Source organism: Mycteria americana, chromosome 1 (genome assembly GCF_035582795.1).
Source record: "Mycteria americana isolate JAX WOST 10 ecotype Jacksonville Zoo and Gardens chromosome 1, USCA_MyAme_1.0, whole genome shotgun sequence".
Taxonomy (NCBI): domain Eukaryota; kingdom Metazoa; phylum Chordata; class Aves; order Ciconiiformes; family Ciconiidae; genus Mycteria; species Mycteria americana.
The window spans coordinates 68,166,326-68,187,585 of record NC_134365.1 but is presented as its reverse complement, the minus strand read 5'-3'; the positions used below and the strand labels follow the sequence as shown (position 1 = coordinate 68,187,585).

At 44.7% G+C, this 21,260-nt stretch overlaps 1 protein-coding gene across 1 annotated transcript in view; it reads right to left on the bottom strand.

The window, feature by feature from the left end:
- Positions 1-16,654, bottom strand: part of LOC142410889 (uncharacterized) — a 30,477-nt gene extending 13,823 nt beyond the window's left edge. Inside the window, exons 1-3 of the mRNA XM_075504067.1 lie at positions 16,587-16,654; positions 16,207-16,418; positions 11,941-12,142 (exon numbers count right to left, since the gene is read on the bottom strand). The gene's annotated coding sequence lies outside the window, so the exon portion shown is untranslated. The remainder of the gene's footprint in view (positions 1-11,940; positions 12,143-16,206; positions 16,419-16,586) is intronic.
- Positions 16,655-21,260: the final 4,606 nt, after the last annotated feature.

The window sequence follows — 21,260 nt, the reverse complement described above, 5'->3', positions numbered from 1 at the left end:
CCTGGGAGATAGAAAAGCACTAATCACACAAACAGAGAAGAACAATGACATGGCCCATAGATTATTTCAAGAAAATGAACTTTTCCTGAAATGAAAGGGAAAGGATGTTGTGGTTTAGCCCCAGTTGGCAATTAAATGCCACACAGCCGCTTGCTCACCCTCCGCCCCCGGTGGGATGGGGAGAGAATCGGAAGAGCAAAAGTAAGAAAACTTGTGGGTTGAGATAAGAACAGTTTAACAATTGGAACAAATAATAATAATAATAAAAAATTGTAATGAGAAGGAAAACAACAAGGGAGAGAGAGAGGAACAAAAACCCACAAAAAACGAGTGATACAACCGCTCACCACCCACCGACCAACGCGCAGCCCGTCCCCGAGCAGCGATCGCTACCCCCCCGGCCAACTCCCCCCAGGTTATACACTGAGCGTGACGCTCTGTGGTATGGAATAGCCCTTTGGCCAGTTTGGGTCAGCTGTCCTGGCTGTGCCCCCTCCCTGTTTCTTGAGCAGCTGGCAGAGCATGGGAAGCTGAAAAGTCCTTGACCAGTGTAAACACCACCAAAACATCAGTGTGTTATCACTATTATTCTCATACTAAAATCCAAAACACAGCACTATACCAGCTGCTAGGAAGAAAATTAACTCTATCCCAGCAAAAACCAGCACAATGATTCAGGAACTTGGTAAATACTGGGCCATTTTCTTATTTCTAGTTGCCCTCAGCAACACTAAAGAGGATTCTCGTCTCCACCTTAACAACAAGGGCCCAACTGTTCCCTTCCTACGTGGACAGCAACTTTTCCAAAGGCAGAGAGAGAGGAGTTACTCCTAAATACAAAGTCTGGCCTGAGCAATGCGGTTGCTGACTCCAAAGGTATTAGACAGACACGGAGGTTGAGCAAATCTAGACTTTGCAGCCTTCCCTTTGCAGGGAGAAGGACTTTGCACAGATTGCACACTCTTTCTCATGAGCCCTGCCCCAGCTCCTTCCGCCTTTCTTTTGAAGAAGACACTCTCCCTTGTAGGGTAGGCAAGTAAAATTAATACCGCTGGTAGCGAAAACCAAACCAGTTGTACAAAAAGTCCAGCTACCAGAGCATAGGTCCAAATAGTGGAGCATAAAGGAGGGAAGGGGAGGCATTTCTGATGGGCAGGCAGAGCAAGATCTCCTCTGCCTTTTATTGTAGAGTGCTGCGAAAGGCCACATGCAGCACGGCTCTGATAACAAACTCAGAGGGACATGGGAAAAACCTGTTTCAACAGCAGTTTGTATCAAAAGCACATTATGAAAGAGCTAAATTGTCACCTACTACTTTGTGCTAATCAGTATTCCACAGTAAGAGCATTGGTATTATCAGAGTTTGCCATGTGATTTATGAGCCCAAGCCCAGTTATCGCTTGTGGCCTGTGCTGCAATCTTCCACCCTGTCTACATTTTTGCCTTTCAGTGGCATGTTGTTTTCTGCCTCCTGAGAGCATACTTCAGTGAGTATCCTGTACCTGACTGGCTTGCATCTTAAGTAGAACTGTCAGCTGAATTTTTCTAAGTAGTGCCAAGGCATTAGCTAAATGTCCTTGAACAGTTTAAACTGCACTCAGAAAACCTCTGTTTTTAAACTCAAAGTAAGGACCTGATGGTCCTACCTCTTACTGTTCACCTGTTGCCCCAGTGTGCCCTGTAAACCTGGTTTCATACTAAAACACTTGCACCATTTTTTTGGCAGCTCTATCTTCAGCAGCCCAGCGTAGCAGGTCCCTTCCACAGACATTATCCAGATGACATGAACGACACTGCAGACATACACGAAAGCAGAAATTGTGAAAACGCAACAAGTCATCCCACTCACTAGCCCCATGAAACCCCACCTCTTTCCCCACAGATGCTGCTGTCTACAAATGAATGTTAAGACCCACCAAACTCACGCCATAATAAAGAAATTTCGCCACCCATTTGGGCAGAGGATGCCTCCACATCTTTTCAACACAATTTCCGACAGCAGTTCCACCGGGGGCACATAACCACAGGTCCCACCAGAGTGCAGCCCAACCAAGCAGGTTTCGTGACATCTTTATCAATCTTCTGCTCTTCCATCCCCTCCACAGGTAACAGCTGGTTGCACCAGGCAGAGATTTTCTGCACTGGGGATTCAAGAGCAGCTACTGTCGCGCTTTCTCCATGTGCCATTTATGGAACATTAAGCTTTTGTAGGTGTTTGATTATATCTGCTTTCTCTAACTCCTTCCTCTGCCCTGTGAGACACCTGTGGCCAAAAAAAGTAGAGTTCGCCACCAGACAACAGCAAATGGCTTTTCTGAGCCACATTACCTCTCATTCCCACTACCTTTATCACAAATCAAGTCTTACAGTATTTTCTCTGCAACTGAGGGCAAGGGCTATTAATTCCAGATAAAAGTGTATCACACATCAACCTTCACTGATTTTCTATCTGCCTGAAGGTTAACAGCAACAGCAATTGTATTACACTATATAGTAATGAAAAAAAAGGAAACATTATGCATTCCAATTTAAATGTAAAGGAAACTGGAATCCATGAAAAAGGTTAACAAGCCTGACTTTGCTTCTTCATGACTGTACAAAAATGTACGGATCAGTCTCCTCAGATTGTGTTTCACAGTCTCACCATACAAGTCCTCACCCTCATTTTCTTTTTCTTTTTAATCTCAGCAGTAATAGGGTCACTATTTTCTGATTTCCTTGATGGTTATGATCTTTGGCAGTCTCACACATCTTAAAAGCATATTCCTTCAGTTGAGGACTCAAGTCCTTAAAAAAATCTTGTTACTTAAGAGGTGAAAAAGCCCAGCCCACTATATATTAGAAAGGAATACCTTAAGTAACTCTGAAAACTCAAACATGAAACCAGAATCAACAATTCCCAATTCAGAGAGTCCAATTTAATTTTCTTTTTTTGCCAATATTCTGAAACAACTGTTTAAGTTTTTCAAAGCAGACTAAAGTTGAGTCAATTATTCCAGCTCCTGCTGAAATGAAGAGTTTTGTGGCTAAAGTTGGCTACAGTTGGCTGGAAATCTTAATTACTTGTTTGCCCATTAGGCACAGCCTTTCAAAGCAAACAAGATCTGACTTTGTAATTACAGGTATGTTGTTTGAGAGATTTTCAGAAAACCAAGAGATACGTGAAAGAAGCAACAAGAAACTGGGTTCTTTGCAGGTAACTTTCAAAAAACCCAAAGCATTAAAACATTCTGAAACGTACAGTAAAAAGTCTCCTGAAGACCTTACTCTGCTCCCAGAGCAATGCTTTGAGGACTGGGAGAAAGTCAGGTTTATTTTTCCGTAACCTTAAAATAAACAAGCTTGTTTTTCCTAACTTCCATTTGTGTAGCTGAAGAGTCTCATTACGTTCACAAGTAATGGAAAAGTAAATCTCTGACTTGTCTATGAGACATTCATATTCTGCTGCGCGGTGACCCCTGATACAGGTGTCCGCAGCCAACTAGGCAGCAGTTCCTCCTGGCGAACACCTACATGCATGGCTCTGAAGTCATGCAAGTGGGAGAAAATGGTGCTGAAAAGCAACCTGTTGACATGACAGCAGTAAACGCAAAGACCTGTGATTTATATTAATGTATAACTGTTACCAGCAAAATTATTTTTGTCTTCTTTAATTTTAAGATAAGCATGAAAAGGCGTGAGTCCACGTCTCAAATGCAAAGGTCCATCTAGTCAAGCATGTTGTCTCTAGCAGTGGTCAGTAAGCTGTAGGAGGAATGTAACACACAGTTACATGCTGTAAGTCTCCTAAAGGTATTGCAGAAGAACATTAAGTGGAAGAAGGCAGTAGGGAAGAGGGAAAATTTTTTTTTTCTTTTACAGTATTCACATCTGTGAGGTGCAGCTGTCCTAAAAAAGCTTACAAACAACTGGCAAGCAGGCAGGGCAGAGTTCCTGAGGCCCCAAATGGAGGTGCGATGGGTACCCTCGGCATTGCAACATAACCACTCCAAAGCTAAGGAAGAGAAGCCACAAGACGGAAGGGGGAGTTGAACACTCTACTGGAGTTTCATATCTAACATGGCGAAAACCCCATTTATCCCCATATTGCTCCAGTACAGTGGCCATGGAGTTCATCTGTCAGCACTATCAAAAAAAGGTACCCTTTGAGTGTATTTCCCTGAAATACAGTCTGGTACAAACGGACACAGTTTCTTTTTTCTGTAGAGGTTCTCCAAAGTGAAATAAGATCAGAGTTGCTGCTGAAGTCTCACCAGGTTCAATACGCACTTGGCGTTCAATTTTCTGACAATGAGAATCCCCATCAATTCCTTCTGCCTGCCCCATCCAGAAAGACTCACCCTTCCTCACCTGAACATCACCTCCGCATGAGCTGCTTTACTGGTACATGAAAACAGGTACTATAAACAAAGCCACCATTCAGCCACAGCCAAAGATGAGACAGCAAAATCAGGCTAAATTTAAATGTATTCCCAGCATTACAGTAAGCAGACTGTTTACTAAGACTTTGGTACCGTAACAGCTTGCCACGGAATCCAAAACATTGGTCCTTTTATTTTACCAAGACAACACACTTGCACTGTACACAACCCAACTCAGCTCCTACCTGCTCCTTCCAGAGCTTGCCTACCCACCACGTCTGCTTGCTTCAGCATCCCCCAGCAGTGCCTCATCTTCCAGGAGAGCTCGGTCAGCCCTTTGAGCTGCACGGGCAGAGAGGTGGGAGCTCTGGAGATGGGAATGGCCAGGGAAGGAAAGAGGAGCCAGAGGGGGTGAAACGGGTGATGGCCGTGGAGGTGGGGTGTGGTTGGGGGTGGCTGAAGGGTTTGCTAGGCAATCACCACCCTCTTCTGGGCAGGGTAGATCAATGTGGCATGGCCTTTCCCTACAACAGGCAGTAGGAGCAGCAGAGGGTGCCCAGAGATCCTAAACTGGTGGCTCCCAAAGGTCTGGGGCATTTGCTCACGAGTGCACGAGCATGGTGAAACTCCAACTGGAGAAACGGGGTTTATAGTCGGTCACACATCCGCTGGGACAGACACTTGGGAGCTGCTGCCCTCCACCTGGTAGGGCAAGAGCTCTGGCGAGACAGTGCTTGTGCCAGCCAAAGAGCACACCACGGTGGCTAGAGACATGTTAGGGACATTAACACAGGTGGAAAAATACAGGCTTGCAAACACTTGCAAAGTTACTTTTAGCTGCTCTTTAAACCCTTAAACCACAGCTTAAAAAAAAAAAAAAACAACAAAAAAAACCAGACCAAGGGCATCAACCGTACAGGTTCAAAATGCCGTTTCAGGCAGACCTTAAGTAGGGTTTACGGTAGGGAAAGTTAATACAAGTGTATAATAATGTAGGCAAGTATAGGTATCAGAACGGGCCTCTCTGCCCCAGTTTCTCTCAAGCCTGATCCTCTCAGGCCGGTCCTCGCTGATCCTCTTAATAATAGCATGTATTACACCTCCCTCTTCCTTTTTTCCTGCTATGGTCCTTATAAAGTATAAAAAATAAAATGGCATTAGCTGCTCTAACAGCATGTAAAATGTCTTTCAAGGAGCTCCTACTGATCTCTGCCTGATCTCAGTAGAGTCTTTTCAGATGCTGCTTCCCCAGGCTTCATCTCCATATTCTTCTTGTCTCCCAAAGGCCTGTCCTTCAGGCGTTTGCACTCTGAAGGAGAAAGAAGCAATCTCCTTGGCAGGCAGAGCGTTGAGTCCATGAAGACTCGTTTTTGTATGCAGGCTGCGTCTCCTTGCACTTTAGTATCTTTGTTCCCCATGAAATAGTATGACTTTCGCATATCTTCGTCAGTATTTATAAGCACCCAGATTAGTCTTGTACTGGTAAGTCTGGTTCTCAACCGCCTCTTAAAATAAAGGGAGACTGACTGTGTTTTAAAGGCAGTCTCTCAAGTTCAGCAGCAGAAGAATCTCTTTTAGATCCAGTAGCTTTTTAAAGAAATCTCAAGTACCTTAATTCCATTTTTCAGTAGACCTTTCAATACAGGATATCTGGGACTAGATGTTACACAGTGGAGTCTCCCCTGTCAGCCCTTGAAAATGGTTGAAAATCCTGTCCTTTGTACTACGGCTCATTACTCAGCCCCCTTCTGTGGTTCTCTGCCTGGCAAATGCAGATATGATGGGCGTTATGAGATGCTCGAATGCTAGATTCCCTATAGCACAACCACAGGGAAATCCAACACTGCAATGTAGTCTCTGCCAGAAAAGCAAAGTATAAATATATCTACACTTACTTCAAACCATGGCTGTAATGTGTCCTGCTCTATCAGCATGAGTTCTATTCTTTTCTAGGTTGATATTTTGAACAAATAGCTCATTTTTACAATTTTCTTTATCTCTGAGTTTTTATGAAGCTGCTACATGTACATAGCTGATGCTTACCATTTACTTTTTTCTATACCCATATGCTGCTGAATTCTCCAAAGAATATCGGATTTCAATGCACTTCGCACTGCTATGCTGTTACCTCTAAAGGCCAGGCCATTCTTTACAGCAAACCCCAGTTTGAATTGGTAATGTGAGCTTGCTGTGTAATTCCCTGCCTCCTTTACAGTGACAGCCCTAATGCCTTTTTATAATCTCTCATCTTTTACTCTGCCTCTGCAAATTTATTCCACATTTCTGAGAGCAAGCAATTCCCTTTTCTCATATTTATGTGCATTGTATTTCTGGGTTCCTTTATCTTATATAAGTCGTGTTTTCAAACCTAATATTGGCTCTTTGTTTCCAGCAGCTATAATAAACTAAATATATAACAAAGAGTGTAAGACCAGGGCAAGTATATATATCTGTGCCTAACTTGCTTAGACGTGCTCTCACTGCTCCTCTGAAAGAGGCAATGTCATCTTCTTTACACCCCTTTTAGTCTCTTCATCCCCAGCACTGGCAGGAAATTAAGGCCCTTCAAAACTCCTTCCTCAGCCCCTCTGTATGCATATATGTTGGATAAAAAACCCATAATTTTCCCTTCTCGAAAGGCTCAGGTTCTCGTGTAGAATCACAGGATTTCAGACACAGAGGTCTGAGGGAAAACCTAAGGTCTCACAAGAAAAAAGAATCCCAAAAGACAGAAGCAGTGCTTCTCCATCCCCCACCACCAGCCGCTTGTAATGCCATCCTTTCCTTCAGCCAGATCCCCTTGCAGCACCTTACTTTATACAGGGAAAAGCTGATCCCCTCAGAGACTTACCAAAACTCCATGGTCTGAAGAAGACCAATACGGGAACACGCAGGACAAGGGAGGTGCAGAGGCTGGATCCAGCTGCGAGCCAGATTGCTTTGTTTGAGACAAACAACAGCTATGAATATAGGTTTATAATTGCACATTCGGATACTCATCGCTTAATTATTACAACGCAGTAAGGCACGTGGCAGGCACCTGTGGCACGTTTCTGTAAAACAGCAGCATTGGTGCTATGGAGGTCACCAGTGTCTGGGAGAAGTTCGGTCCTTGACTTCTGCTGATGGAGAACGCACTTTTCTTGAGACTGAAGTTACAGCTTTATATATGTTACATACTCTCGTGTGGACCACTTACAGCACCTAAGGAACCACACCACAGTGTTACAGGAAGGTCTGTTTAAGAGGCCTGTAAAAAACCCTTGACTAGGGAAGTGATCGTGCCCCTGTACTGGGCACTGGTGAGGCCGCAGCTCGAATCCTGTGTTCAGTGTTGGGCCCCTCACTACAAGAGGGACATTGAGGTGCTGGAGGGAGTCCAGAGAAGGGCAACGAAGCTGGGGAAGGGTCTGGAGCACAAGTCTGATGAGGAGCGGCTGAGGGAGCTGGGACTGTTTAGCCTGGAGAAAAGGAGGCTGAGGGGAGACCTTATGGCTCTCCACAACTACCTGAAAGGAGGTTGCAGAGAGGTGGGGGTCGGTCTCTTCTCCCAGGTAACAAGTGATAGGACAAGAGGAAATGGCCTCAAGTTGCACCAGGGGAGGTTTAGACTGGATATAAGGAAATTTTGCTTCACTGAAAAGGGTTATCAAGCACTGGAACAGGCTGCCCAGGGAAGTGGTTGAGTCGCCATCCCTGGAGGTATTTAAAGGACGTTTGGATGAGGTGCTTAAGGACATGGTGTAGTGGTGGTCTTGGTAGTGTTAGGTTTACGGTTGGACTCGATGATCTTAAAGGTCGTTTCCAACCTATACGATTCTGTGATTCTGTGATTCTGTGACTTTTGCACCGTTTGTGGTTCCTGCCTCTTAGGTCACCATCTAACCAGCCAGGGTCCCAACTAACACTGAGCTGTACCCACCCTTTGGGGTAGGGAGGTAATATCTCAAGCATTGCTTTTCCCAAACCTGTATCTCAAAAAACCAGTCACTCTACATGGCATTGAAGGTCTGTTATATAATTTACTTATGCAACAGTTGGCATTAATGTCATTATTTGAACTGTAGATACTATTACAGCTGGGTGCAAGATTAAACTTAGTGTCCTGGTTGTTGTGAGGACTATCCTAAAAGCACTTCCCATCAAGAATTCTGTGAATGAGATTTAAGATTGCATATGACATTCAAAATCTGAACTTTTATCAAGTTAATGGTTAAACTAGCAGTTAGGCTCTTACTCTTAAAATATTTAATTGTCTCATATATAGCTTGGTGAGACATTAATTATTTCACTGTCTTGGAACTAATCCATAAGTCTAAGGAGTTCACAGGTATATTTGGTAATACAACCTCTATAAATTCCCAAGGACAAAGTGGAATAAATAATTTTATTTTCTCGTTAACATGTTAGATATGCCTTATATACAGCATCAAATCTGGCCTGAGCAGAGAACTAGAAGTAGAAATGCTCAGACTACATCACTAAAGGTTCAAAGTCCACTGTACGGTTGTAAAAATGTAGTCAAAATTTGTACAGTGACTTGATGTCTGCGATATAGCCACTCACTGGGAATCTCTCTACAGTCTCCAAAGCGATATATTCAGTTAGTCTCATCTATGTAATTAAAACCACTGCCACAGTTTCATGTTCCAGATATTGCAAGTATACAGCCAGATTTTCTTTTTGCATGTCAGCATCAAGTATGAAATCCATCTTTTTTCCTTCAGTTTGGTGTCTCTGACGTAATTTCACACACAAGTCCTGCTTACATTCCGCTCCCAGAATGTGTCCCCACTGTTGCCTTTCTAGGGTGAACTGTGGTATATATCCTTCTGATCGTTACCAATCCTGATCCAGAGTTTTTTCCAAGTTATAGGGTGCATCTCTAGTCTTTCACAGAGGTTTATAATCTTAAGCCATAAAAGAGTGACACATGGACCGAAGCAAAAGATACCATTGCAGGAGTGCAATGTTCTGATTCTTATTTGTGTATACCAGAGTTTTCTCATTTTCTTTTCATGGTTATTCAATGGCCTGTCTTCAGTGGTTTACTGCCTGCTGGGTAATGGCTCCTTTCTAATCAATCTCAGATTATTTTTCTCCATATTTACTCATATCTTCCTTTACAGCCCTTTTAAACCAAAATCAATTTCACTTTTGCCTCAAATAGCCATCCTGGCTGTGCAAGGATAGATTATTGAAATTTGTTCCTGGAATCCAAATTAGAGTCCATATTAATCCTGGTTTTAAACAGATAAGCACGCACACATTCAGCTCTTCTGACATCCTGGCCAAGGCACTTTGTAACCATCCGCAATTTAGATCACAACTGCTATGTCTGCACAGAGATCCCAAAGGCCTATGGAGCTCAGCTTTATGTTTCAAGCATCCTAAGTCTGCATTCGCACCCAACATAATAAGCCCATCCCCAGGTGCTCTTCCAGTGCTGAGAGCAGCTCTGTACCCAGTTAGCACGTGCAGTGCCATGCAAAGCACTCTTGTATAGCGATATCTTACGATGCTCAAAACACACTTACACCTACCCTGCCTTTGCATTGCACCAAACAAGAGCTGCATACAGCTTTCTGGTGGCTGGCACTTACTCCACAGAAAGCAAGCAGCGAAAGAACAACGTCCTTTACTGCTGCACATCCTTAATTAAGGTCCTGATTCGCAGTCATCTCCCATCAGCTTGCTGACTATCCTCTGTGCTCTGCTGTAACAATACGGCAGACTGGATCTCGCTGGGTATACAGGTGCCTTTGCCCTGTGACTGCGTGGGACTGGTGGTAGGACCCACCCTACTGCACCTTCATACCCAAAGTGATAGCGTGTCCAGAGAAGGGCAACGAAGCTGGTGAAGGGTCTGGAGCACAAGTCTGATGAGGAGCGGCTGAGGGAGCTGGGACTGTTTAGCCTGGAGAAAAGGAGGCTCAGGGGAGACCTTATGGCTCTCTACAACTGCCTGAAAGGAGGTTGTAGCGAGGTGGGGGTCGGTCTCTGCTCCCAGGTAACAAGTGATAGGACGAGAGGAAATGGCCTCAAGTTGCGCCAGGGGAGGTTTAGACTGGATATTAGGAAATTTTACTTCACTGAAAAGGGTTATCAAGCATTGGAACAGGCTGCCCAGGGAAGTGGTTGAGTCGCCATCCCTGGAAGTATTTAGAAGACGTTTGGATGAGGTGCTTAAGGACATGGTATAGTGGTGGTCTTGGTAGTGTTAGGTTTACGGTTGGACTCGATGATCTTAAAGGTCTTTTCCAGCCTATACGATTCTGTGATTCTGGTTCACCTGCAGTACAGCAAAAAAGAGTGGGTCCCAGGAGGGAGGAGAGGACATCTGGCCTGTGGGGGAGCAGAGCAAGAGAAGGAGGGGTGAATGCACACATATACTGCTGGATAGAAGAGGAACTTCCACTGAAAAGCAGGAGCAATCCCGAGCCTGCCATGCTCTGTTGCCTGATGCCCTATCGCGACACTGCAGAGCCACGTGCTTTCCCAGGAGATGTCTTCTACAAAAGGTCCCGCGTCCAACATCTCTCGCCGCAACACCCGACATGAAGACAAGCCACGCAAGAGAGGAGCAAAACAAAACACAGGCCATGGGGAAGGGGTGGGCACGGAGGCATGTGCATGCCCACAGTGCTGCACGTGCCTTCTGGAGGAGGTGCGTGCATGTGTGTCTGTGTCTGTTGCTGAAGCCCAGGGAAGGGTGGGCTGTTCTAGAGCGATTCCTACCTGTGTTAGGGCATCAGCTGCCTTCATGCTCGCTCGCCTCTCTCCGCAGTGCCTGTATCCATCCAGCTGTGACACTTCGCAGTATGAGGACACTCAGGCCAGGTGGAAAGCTGTGCAAGGAGGAGCTGTTTTGGAGCAGCCAGTGACAGCTGGGGAGACTCTGGAGTCCAGTAAAGCACTGCAGAGCACATATGGACCTTGGGAGCCCTCAGGGAGTCACTGCTCACTGAAACCAAAAGGGGAGAGGATATAGATAGTTTGGAAACACCTGCAGAAGTGAGGGAGTCTGAGGAACTGGAATTGAGGTCTTCTCCTTGAGCAAAGGCTACCACGACAGCTCGCAGACTGTAGTGGTGGGGAAAAGCAGGCCAAGAGACAGTAGTAGGGAAACATGGCGGAAGAGTATGTGTGGTATCTTCACAGGAGCTCTGCAGTTTGGTGTCGTTATCCTTTCTTCTTTCCCAAGCCCACGGTGAGGAGGAAGGACCACAAACACCCCCCCCCCCCCGCCCCATGTGCAGCAGTACCTCCTGCACGTGCAACCATCGCTGCATTGCAGAGAGGCTCCTCTGTTATTCACTGCCAGGGCCCATTCCTCCTCCTGAAGGTACCATGAGAGGAGGGGTTGTGGGTGCCCCAGGCTCCCACAAAGTGGGCAGATTTTTGTGTCAACAAGAAAAGTCAAATTTATCCTTAAAAAAACAATAGAAACATTATTAAAGACTCATTCACTCCCAAGGCAGCACTTCCCAAACATAATCTGTCTCAACTCTTCCCTTTCGTGTTTATGGCTCTCTCAGTACAAGGCAGTAGATATACACACATGCAGTCTCTAACTTACCTATGGACTCTCAGTGGTTGGGGCATGGTGGTGTATGACATTTGAGTGAGTTGCATTCCCATATAAGAGCAGTGCTTTTTTGGAGGTTGCAAGTCTTTAGATGAAGTAGGAGAAAAACGTAACAACCTGGGTTGTAGGTCCTAACGATTAGGAGCTCCTGGATGTCTCAGTGCTGGAGTTCCTTCCAAATGAAAGCCACTTTCTTCTCTGCAGTAGGGAAGTTAAAAGAAATAACCAGTGGGTGAGGGAAAACAACACTGTTGTAATGAAAGATGAAAGAGAGAGTCTAGACACCAAAGCCAATGCAGAGAGAAATAAGGCAGATTTCAGAAAAAGGATGGCGAAAGAGAGAGAGAGATGGAAGAAAGCCAAATCTTCAGAGGTCTGAAAAAGTTAGTAGCAGAAATATTCTTTATGTGTATGCAGGTAAATCCTGATCTTTTCCTCCATCAGCAATTTAATGTAATAAATTAGGGGAAATGGCTGATAACATTTAAAAGTGCAGATACTTGATATCCCGAGTTCTTTTTCCTGGCTAGGCATAAAGCTGTCTGCATCTTGAGTCAATGAAGAGGTGAACTGGTTTCAAGGTGAGAAAAGATTTAATGCTGACTTTCCATCTAAGCGCCTTACCTACCACCAGGCCAGCCCGACAGCCCGTAAAACCCGAGAGCTCCTTTTAGGACTCTGATTTCTCCTGTTTGGGTGAGGGAGCAGAAGAAGCTCAAAAGTGTCCTTAGAGGTTGCAGTGCATTAGCATGGGTGGGGAATGATGCTACAAGAATACTGTGGGTGCGTGCGGATCCCTGGAACTTACCCTGAGAGCAGCCAGTCTTAAGAAAAACCCTGTCATCCGTTCAATGGGAGCAGTGTAAGAATCCCCAGCTAGCTGAGCTGACGTCTCCCTGGGATGGGGTTTCTCAAATCTTTTAAACGCGCACCTCCTCTCACCTTTTTTTGCTTCATCTGTCTTTATGTGATCTCCTTAGGCGTTCACACCATGGCTAGACTTTCAAGATCAGATTTCACATAGTTTGAATATGCCCCTTAACATTACTAAATCAGGATCATTTCATTTTATTACTTAAGTTTTATAGATTTTTTTCATTTTTGTAATGAAAGTTTAAAAATAATCTGTGGGAAGAGTGCTTTGCAGAAAAGAAGAGCATAAGAAAAACTCTTTTCTTAGATATATGATGCAGTAATAAATTTGTATGTATAAAACTGGAGAGATCATCTCTCTAAGGGGCTGTTCTGTGCTTGTTTAGACAATATCTTTTGAGGCAGCGAGCAGGTTTTCATTAAAAAATAAGTATGATGTGGGGAGATAAGCCGAGGTTAGTGGTGCTCAGGTGGGTGCCTGTTTGTTTAAGCATCTTTTCATGTTATAGCTCCTTGGAGAGGAGCTCCAAGGTCATATTTAAGAATAAGAACAACTACTTGAGTGTAGTGCCCAGTATAAGAAAAAATCCTGTATGAAAGCTTTAAATCTGACTTGTCTGTAGGAGTTCTTTTTTGAATGGCTGGATGTCATCTTACTCCTTAGGAAAAGACAAAGAAAATAGAAAAGAACAACAACAACAAAAAAGAGAATATGGGAAATTGGAGAGGAAAATTGTGTAGATGCAAGAGAAAAAAAATGGGAAAAAAGATAAAAGTATTTTAAATAGGAAAACAAAAAAAATGGAGGCAGCAAATGGGTAAAAGAGGAGAAAAGGAAGTTCAGCTTCCCAGGGTGAGGAGGGAGGTGGCCAATATCTTTATAAGGCCACTCCATCACCATCAAATGTCTTGGAGACTGGGGAGGTTCCTGGTGACTGGAAAAAGACAAGTGTCACACTCATCTTCAAGAAGGCAGGAAGGATGATCCAGAGACAGATCAGTCAGCCAACCTCCGTCCCTGGGAAGGTTGCGAAGCAAATCCCAGCACATAAATAATAAGGTGGTTAGAAACAGCCAGCATGGACTTAGCAAAGCCTGATCACGTCTATGGCTGCTGCCTGTGATGCAGTGACTGGCTTCTGTGGATGCAGGGTGTGGTTGATGCTGTTTCCTTGACTGTAGTAAAGCTTTCAACATGGTCCTCTGTAGCAGCCTTACAGCAAAACTGGTGAGATATGGCCTCAGTCAGCAGACTGCAAGTTGAATGGAGAATTATCTGGGCCACTGTGCTCAAAGGAGTAAGATACCTGGTCCAAAATGGAGCTGCTGATCGAGTTACTAGTGGTAGCACAGTCTCTGCAGGAGGGCAGGGCTGCCATTCAGAGGGACCTGCGCATTTCCTGGAGAAATGGGCCATCAGGAACCACATGAAGTTCAACAAAAGCAAATGCAGGTCCTGCACCTGGACAGGGGTAACCCTGTGCGCCGGCACAGCCTGGGGCTGACTGGCTGGGAAACAGCTCTGCAGAAAAGGCCCTGGGGCTCTTGGTGGACAAGCTGACCATGCGCCAGCAGTGCATCCTTGCAGCAAAGGCAGCCAACAGACTCCTGGGCTGTGTTAGGAAGAGCCTTGCCAGCGGGTGTGATCCTTCCCCTCTACACAATACCTGCGAGGCCACATCTGGGTACTGTGTCCAGTTGTGGTCTCCCCATTGCAAGAAAAACGTAGCCGTACCTAGGAAGCGCAATGCAGGGCTACCAAGATGGTCAGGGGGCTGGAGCACCCATGGCACGAGGAGAGGCTGAGCGAGCTGTGTCTGTGCAGCCTAGAGCAAAGAAGGCTCAGGGGTGACTTCAGTGCTGGCTGCAACTGTGTCTGGTTGGAGGATATAGAGAAGCCAGAGCCAGACGCTTCCTGGAGGTGCACGGTGACAGGATGAGAGGCACTGGACAAAGTTGTGACATGGGAAGCTCTGCTTAGATGTAAGGAAGAAAAATACCACCGTGAGGGTGGTCAGATACTGGAGCAGGTTGCCCAGAGATGTTGGAGACTCTTCATACTTTGAGAAATTAAAAAGCCAGTTTGGCAGCCTGATCGAGTTGGACCTGCCCTTCTAGTTGGTAGGTGAAGAGAGGCATTTCAAAATGGAAGTGGCAGATGACGGGAAGACAAGAGGCAGAAAGAAGGCCTTTGTGTGAAATGTGTGAAATGTGTGAAATGAAGGAACAACAGAATATAGAAAAGGAGAAAAGAGACAGAAAAAAGAAACAAACACACAAAAAAAGCCTGGTGGAAAATGACAGGAGGTATCACTGATACCAAAAAATGGACATAGTGACATTTCAGAGCAAGGAAACAGGAGGAAAGTTCCCTGGAAATAACTGACAGCAAGTGAAGGGTCTCTGTTACTCTGCAGACCTTCATACAAGGAAAATGAGGGCAGGAAAAGCAGCCTAAAGCAAAACCTAGACTTGCAGATGCCGGAATGCGGATCAGGACAAATAGAAAATAAGTCTAAATTATTTGGTCCTCTTCCTTTCTTCTGGAAACATAGCAACTTCTGTCAGCTGAAACGGCACCCCAAAGGCCACTGACACAAACAGCAAGAACCTTTGTGAGAGCACAACTAATTAAGCTACGTTTCCCATTGGTCACATAATTCCCATTCCTTTCTCTTCCCCTATGTTCCTTCTAACCCCTTCATACCTCCTAACATCCCTCACAGCACCCTTCGCTCCCTCCTCTTTCCTGCTATTCTTCTAGCCTTTCCTTCCTTCCTTGCTGGGCTAGAAACCAGATCTGCTGGGGGTGGTTCGAGCCAGGCTGTACAGCTAACGTATCAGTGGCTAATGACTAGTAGCAAAACGTAATCCTTTCCCTCAGTGGTGGCACTCATTTGGATCTATCAATCAGAAGTACTATCATTATGTCACCCAGTGACCCAGCCACCTTCATATCCTCTGCACCACCCTCCCCCAGTCAAATCTGGTTAAATTGGTAAACGAGTTGACAAATGATGAGGGAGTAGCTCATTCCCTGGTAAAGTGACAGCAAACATGGACAGACAAAAATGCCGTGCTTGGACAAGCTTTGTTTCCTTTGGAAACCAGACTTAAACCCACTCTGTGTTGAATGCGCTTCTTTCTCTCTGAGAAAGTCTCATTTAGGCAGGGTCTGGTGGACCGTGCAGGATTCCCAATGCCCAGCTCCATGTTTTTACCAGGACATCGCACCGTTTCCCAGCAAAGCCACGCAGCTTGTGCACTCCAGATGTGCACACAGCACCTGGTGCACAACCAAGCCACCCCACCCTTGTCCACGGTTTGCAGGTCACACTTGGTCCCCATTAACATCCCCCCCTACCAGAGTCAGGTTTTGCAGACGCCATCCAGTACTCTTCTTTTGTACCTTAAAGGTAACAATCTTCAAAAGGTCTTGGCTCTTGCTTTCTTAGGAGGACCTAGGTTTTCGTTCCTGTGCCTGGCAGATTTTTGGCCTCTGAGTTGCTGAGAGCCAAGTGTTGACCCTCCTGCCTCCAAGTGTGTCGTATGCAGCCCAGTGCTGTTCTTGCCCAGATGGGAAGAGTTCTGGATAACTAGAGAGTAAAATACCATTGTAAAATATTGGGCCTCCACACATGGTTAATAAATCATGTTTTATAGGGTGATTTTTACTGTATATTTGAAAAGCACCATATATTTATAACAGCAATGGTTCTGAGAAAGGTTAAATGTGTCACTGCTAAAGAAAATGTATTACAAACCTGATATTGCCGGAAGGGCAAGTGCTCTTTTCCAAGAAACCAAAAACAAACTAAGGTCTTGAAAAATGACAGGCAGGAGCAGGGCTCTCACAGCTCTGTCCCTAGATGGCACAAATAAAAGAGAAGCAGAATTACTGTTTCAGATGCGGATGCACAACAGCAGGCTGGGCTGGTCAGTTCTCAGACCATCACAGCAGCAGTAGCAGCTCTGCCTAAATATGCCTAAGCCGAGTTTTTCAGCTAAATGAGAAGATGGAAGACTGAGTTGCCACTACTTAGGCAGGCTGCTTTTTTGCATGTCTCGGAATTACGGTTCCATTAGGATTAAACAAATTGTAAACAAGTCTTCAAACAAAATGCTCAAAAACCTCATTCACCACTTTGCTACCAATAATGAAGTCAAAGCTGATGCTGTAAAGCAATTTAAAGCACTTTACAATCTAGGATGCAGAGGTATTTTACAACCCACAATACTTCTGCTACATGGATGTGTTAGCAGTACACAGCAGAGCTAACTGCAGCTCTCACAGAAATGTATATAGCAGCCTTGAGGGTGCGACTACCTCGTACTCCTACAAGGCTTGGGAAACTTTTATGGAAAGTTGGGGGTTTTCTTTTAAAAAAAAAAAGGAGGTGCTCTGTCTTTTTAAGAAAAGGGACCATCTGAAAGCATCTAAATCCAAAGGAACCATCGAGTAAGTTTATGGACGGTTGTTCACTGATGACATTTTCACAATGACTGAAAGCATGAACCTGTCACAGAGAATCACTTATCAAAAAAAAGACTAGAAAGGTGGGGTGATTCTTGGTTATTTTTACCCTGAGGAAGTACAAAAGACTCATGCCAAACAGCATGATTTTTGCTGGACTGAAAGAGTTGTACCTTTCAGTAGAAACAGAAAAGGGAGAAGGAAGTGGTTATTGCTGGGTTGATTGGAATGCTTCCTAAATCCCACACGTGGGAGGGTATTTCCCATGTCTGCAACACTCAAATGCAATGCTTTCCAGAATGAACGTGTAACAGGGAGGTTTCCATCACGCTTCCCAGCAAAGTCAGCACCTGGGTATTCCAACAAAACGCTAAATCTTCTTTTCCACTACAGTTACTTACACCCTTGGATCTCTTGGGAAGCAAGTGCAATGAAAACACACCAGCCCTGTGACTGGAAAACATAGTTTTTCAAAATCTCTTATATGGGTAAGAAATAGTCATGGCTTTTGTTTAGTCCTCCAGGGATTACTTCTCCAACGCTTAACATGGCAGTCCATAACTTCTGAGCTCATCACCTTGCAGATGATGTGCTTGGAGAGAAACTAACCTGAAAGCTGTGGATAGCACTTGGGCATTTTTCATCACATGTCATCCAATGGACACCACTGCATTGCAAAATCTTTATATTCCTTTTTCTGCAGATGTTTGCAAAGGATTTAACTTTTTGAAGCCATAAACAGGCACTGCAGAATACCAGTGTGTGAGGGCCATCTGCACCACTCTTGTGTTGCATACTTATCCAGGACAAAAAAGCCAGCAAATTTGTTACCACTGCTTATGACTATCCACATTATATCCCTGTGAGTAAACATCCTGCTGGCACCACTTCACTGCAATAATTTCAGATCAGAACCGAGATATTTAATTTTTCTTTTGGCAAGGTGATGATTGAACTGTGTCCCCACGAACCTCTGCAGAAATTAAAAAAACCCCTCAGACCAAGAAGTATTGTGATGGTGAAAATTATGGCGATCCTAAACAACTGTGTAGCCTGGATGGGCTATTCCTCCTTAGTGTATGGGATTCTGTGTGATCTATGGAGGCAAGGTTATTGTCCTTTGAAAAACTGCAGTTCGGGGAGAAGGCGAGGTAGAAACTACTAAGTGCTATGTTAAAATAGCCATATAAAACATTGCCAAAGGTGTTGTAGGTTAACATCTTCAAAACTGTTTTCAATAAAGGGGTGAACCTGCTATACGGAGGATTTCAAGAAGTCTTATAAGAAATGCATCTTACTGCAATACACAGGTTACTTCTAAGTCTCTCAGAAGAAAAGCTGTGAAACATCCAGTGTGCCGTAGATGAAAAACTTAGAAGAAGCTGGGAAGAAAGACGAAGAGCTCTCCTGAGGGTGAGAGAGATGGTTAAAGATGGCTTTTCTCACTGTCAGTCTAAAAAGTATACTAAATCTAAAGCAGATCTGTTCCAAGTAACTCCCATACAGACCAGGAGAGAGAGAAAAACCTATGCATTGAGGTGCCAGTAATCAAAAAGATAGCAAAATTTAACTTTAGTCCAGTATACCTCCCATTATTTTACCAGCTGTTTTAAGAGAATACCTTTTATTACTCATGCTTTTTATGAGGGTCTTTTTTTTAGCAGCCTTGTCAAAAGCATGTTTTCTTTTAAGATGCTGAAGGCTGTTTTTGAAATGGCTGCTACTAAATTGCCTAAGGCAGAACAGAATATAGCTTTCTTCTGTCGGGGGGGTGAGCAGCTTTAAAAGGGTCATATTTCTCTTAATGCAGCTGGACAGGCTTTCTTTCAGCAGGAGCAGACTTGACAAAGTGTTTGTTGCTATATCATCTCATTTTATACTCAGAGATTGCTTTTCAGAAAATATAAACCAGTAGGCAATACAGAAGGAAAAGTCTAAAATGCTGGGGTGTAAAAGCATTTAACATCAATACTGGATATTTGCAAAGTTTCCTGTTAGCATCCTCAAAAGCTTCTAGAAGGAACAGAATGATGCAGGTTGTATTCCCATGAACAGTGACTCTTCTAGTCCAAAAAATGTTTTATCAAGGGAACAGGTATGATACAGACTGCAGAGGTGGACACATCTAGCAAAGGCTGTGGTGTGTTTCCAAGCAATGTTATCGATGCGTTGCATAGTGAGATCTCAAGATCTGAGGAAAACAGCTAGTGAAAGAGTTCATCAGGATCTCCCACACCAGCTGGGTTAGAAGCTTTATCCTTTGGCCAAATTTTCCTTTCAGATGGGAAGCAATGGGGCTGTTTGTCACTCAGCAGGCTCCATCCCTGTTGCACAGCTCCATAAATGCACCTCATTGCACATATGGAAACCAATATGTGCACATATGCAAACTCATTTTCTTGTCCTTGATCTGTGCACTACGTGGGACAACACACAGCTTCTGAAAGAGATGCGGTTTTTTCCCCTCCAGGGACTGGAGGCCAGTCCCTAGCAGCAGATCTCAAGGGTTGATAGTGGGACCAATACTTTTTAGCATCTTCATTAATGACCTGGACAAGGAGGCAGAGTGCACCCTCAGATGATCCAAAATTGAGAGGAGTTGTTGATATGCCAGAGGGTCATGCTGCCATCCAGAGGGACCTCAACAGGCTGGAGAAATGGGCTGACAGGAACCTTGTGAAGTTCAACAAGGGGAAGTTCAAAGTCCTGCACCTGAGGAGGAACAACCCCATGCACCAGTACAACTTGGAGAAGAGAAGACTCAGTGCGATCTTATCCATGTGTATAAATACCTGGTAAGAGGCAGTAAAGAAGACAGAGCCAGGCACTTCTCAGTGGTGCCCACTGGAAGGATGAGAAGCAATGGGCACAAACTGAAATACAGGAACTTCCAATTAAACATAAGAAAAACTTTTTTACCGTGAAAGTGGTCAGACACTGGAACAGACTGCCCAGAGGAGTTGTGGAGTCTCCATGCTTTGAGATATTCAAAACCTGACTGGACACAGCCCTTGGCAGCCTGCTCGAGATGATCCTGCTCTGAGCAGGGGCTGGACTGGAGACCTCCAGAGGTGCCTTCACACCTCAGCAATTCTGTGGCTCTGGGGTGATAATGGTCAGCCTGGCCCCAGGCAGCCAGATGCACCAGGCTCACTCTCAGGGCATTTTTTGTCTGTACTCATGGACATCGGCCTTTTTAGAGCATTCCTGTGACAGACGCTGGCCCAGGGCTGAAACCAAGGTTAGCCCCAGAACAGCAAGGAAACCTCAGGTAGGTCTTTGATGCACCTATTTTTGCTCATCTTAATTCTACCTTCAAGATGAGTCAGAGCTGGAAGTTTTGCTGAATTCCAGGTTAGGATGTCTCTGAAGACCAAAAGAAAACTCTGAATGCTTTATGATTTTATTCTGTTGGCCAGTAGAGGGAGGAAAGAGAGAGAAAATGGAAAGAGTCATTCTTGATTCTCCGAGGCTGAACAGCAATTCTCTTTCATATTGGCACAAGGACTTCACAGCCCTGGGGCCAAACTTGCTCTGTCAGAGCTATTGTAATGGATAAAACCACATGAGATTTAGTTATTCTTTTAGATACTGTAACCACACTGAACAGCCTGCTATGTGGCTAATATAAAGGATTGAATCAGCTGTGATCTGTCCTGACAGCTGACATAACGCTGTGGACAAGTGGACTCAGCACAGGTTTCCATACACCTAGAATTGCATTTGATGCATTAAAGTCTGTGTCTCATTTAAACTTTTTTTCCCCTAGCAAGGCTGTAAAGTGATCAAATGAGACCCCTCCAGCCATTCACAAGGTTGTTCTCTGATACTAAGTGAGGAGAAGGCAGTCTTGGGTGTTTACTTCCAGCAGCTACCCCTCAACTGTATCCTGGACTGAAAGGGGACAGGGGAGAAGATCAGCCCCCCACCCCAACCCAGCTATTGCTTTCAACCTTTCATTGCT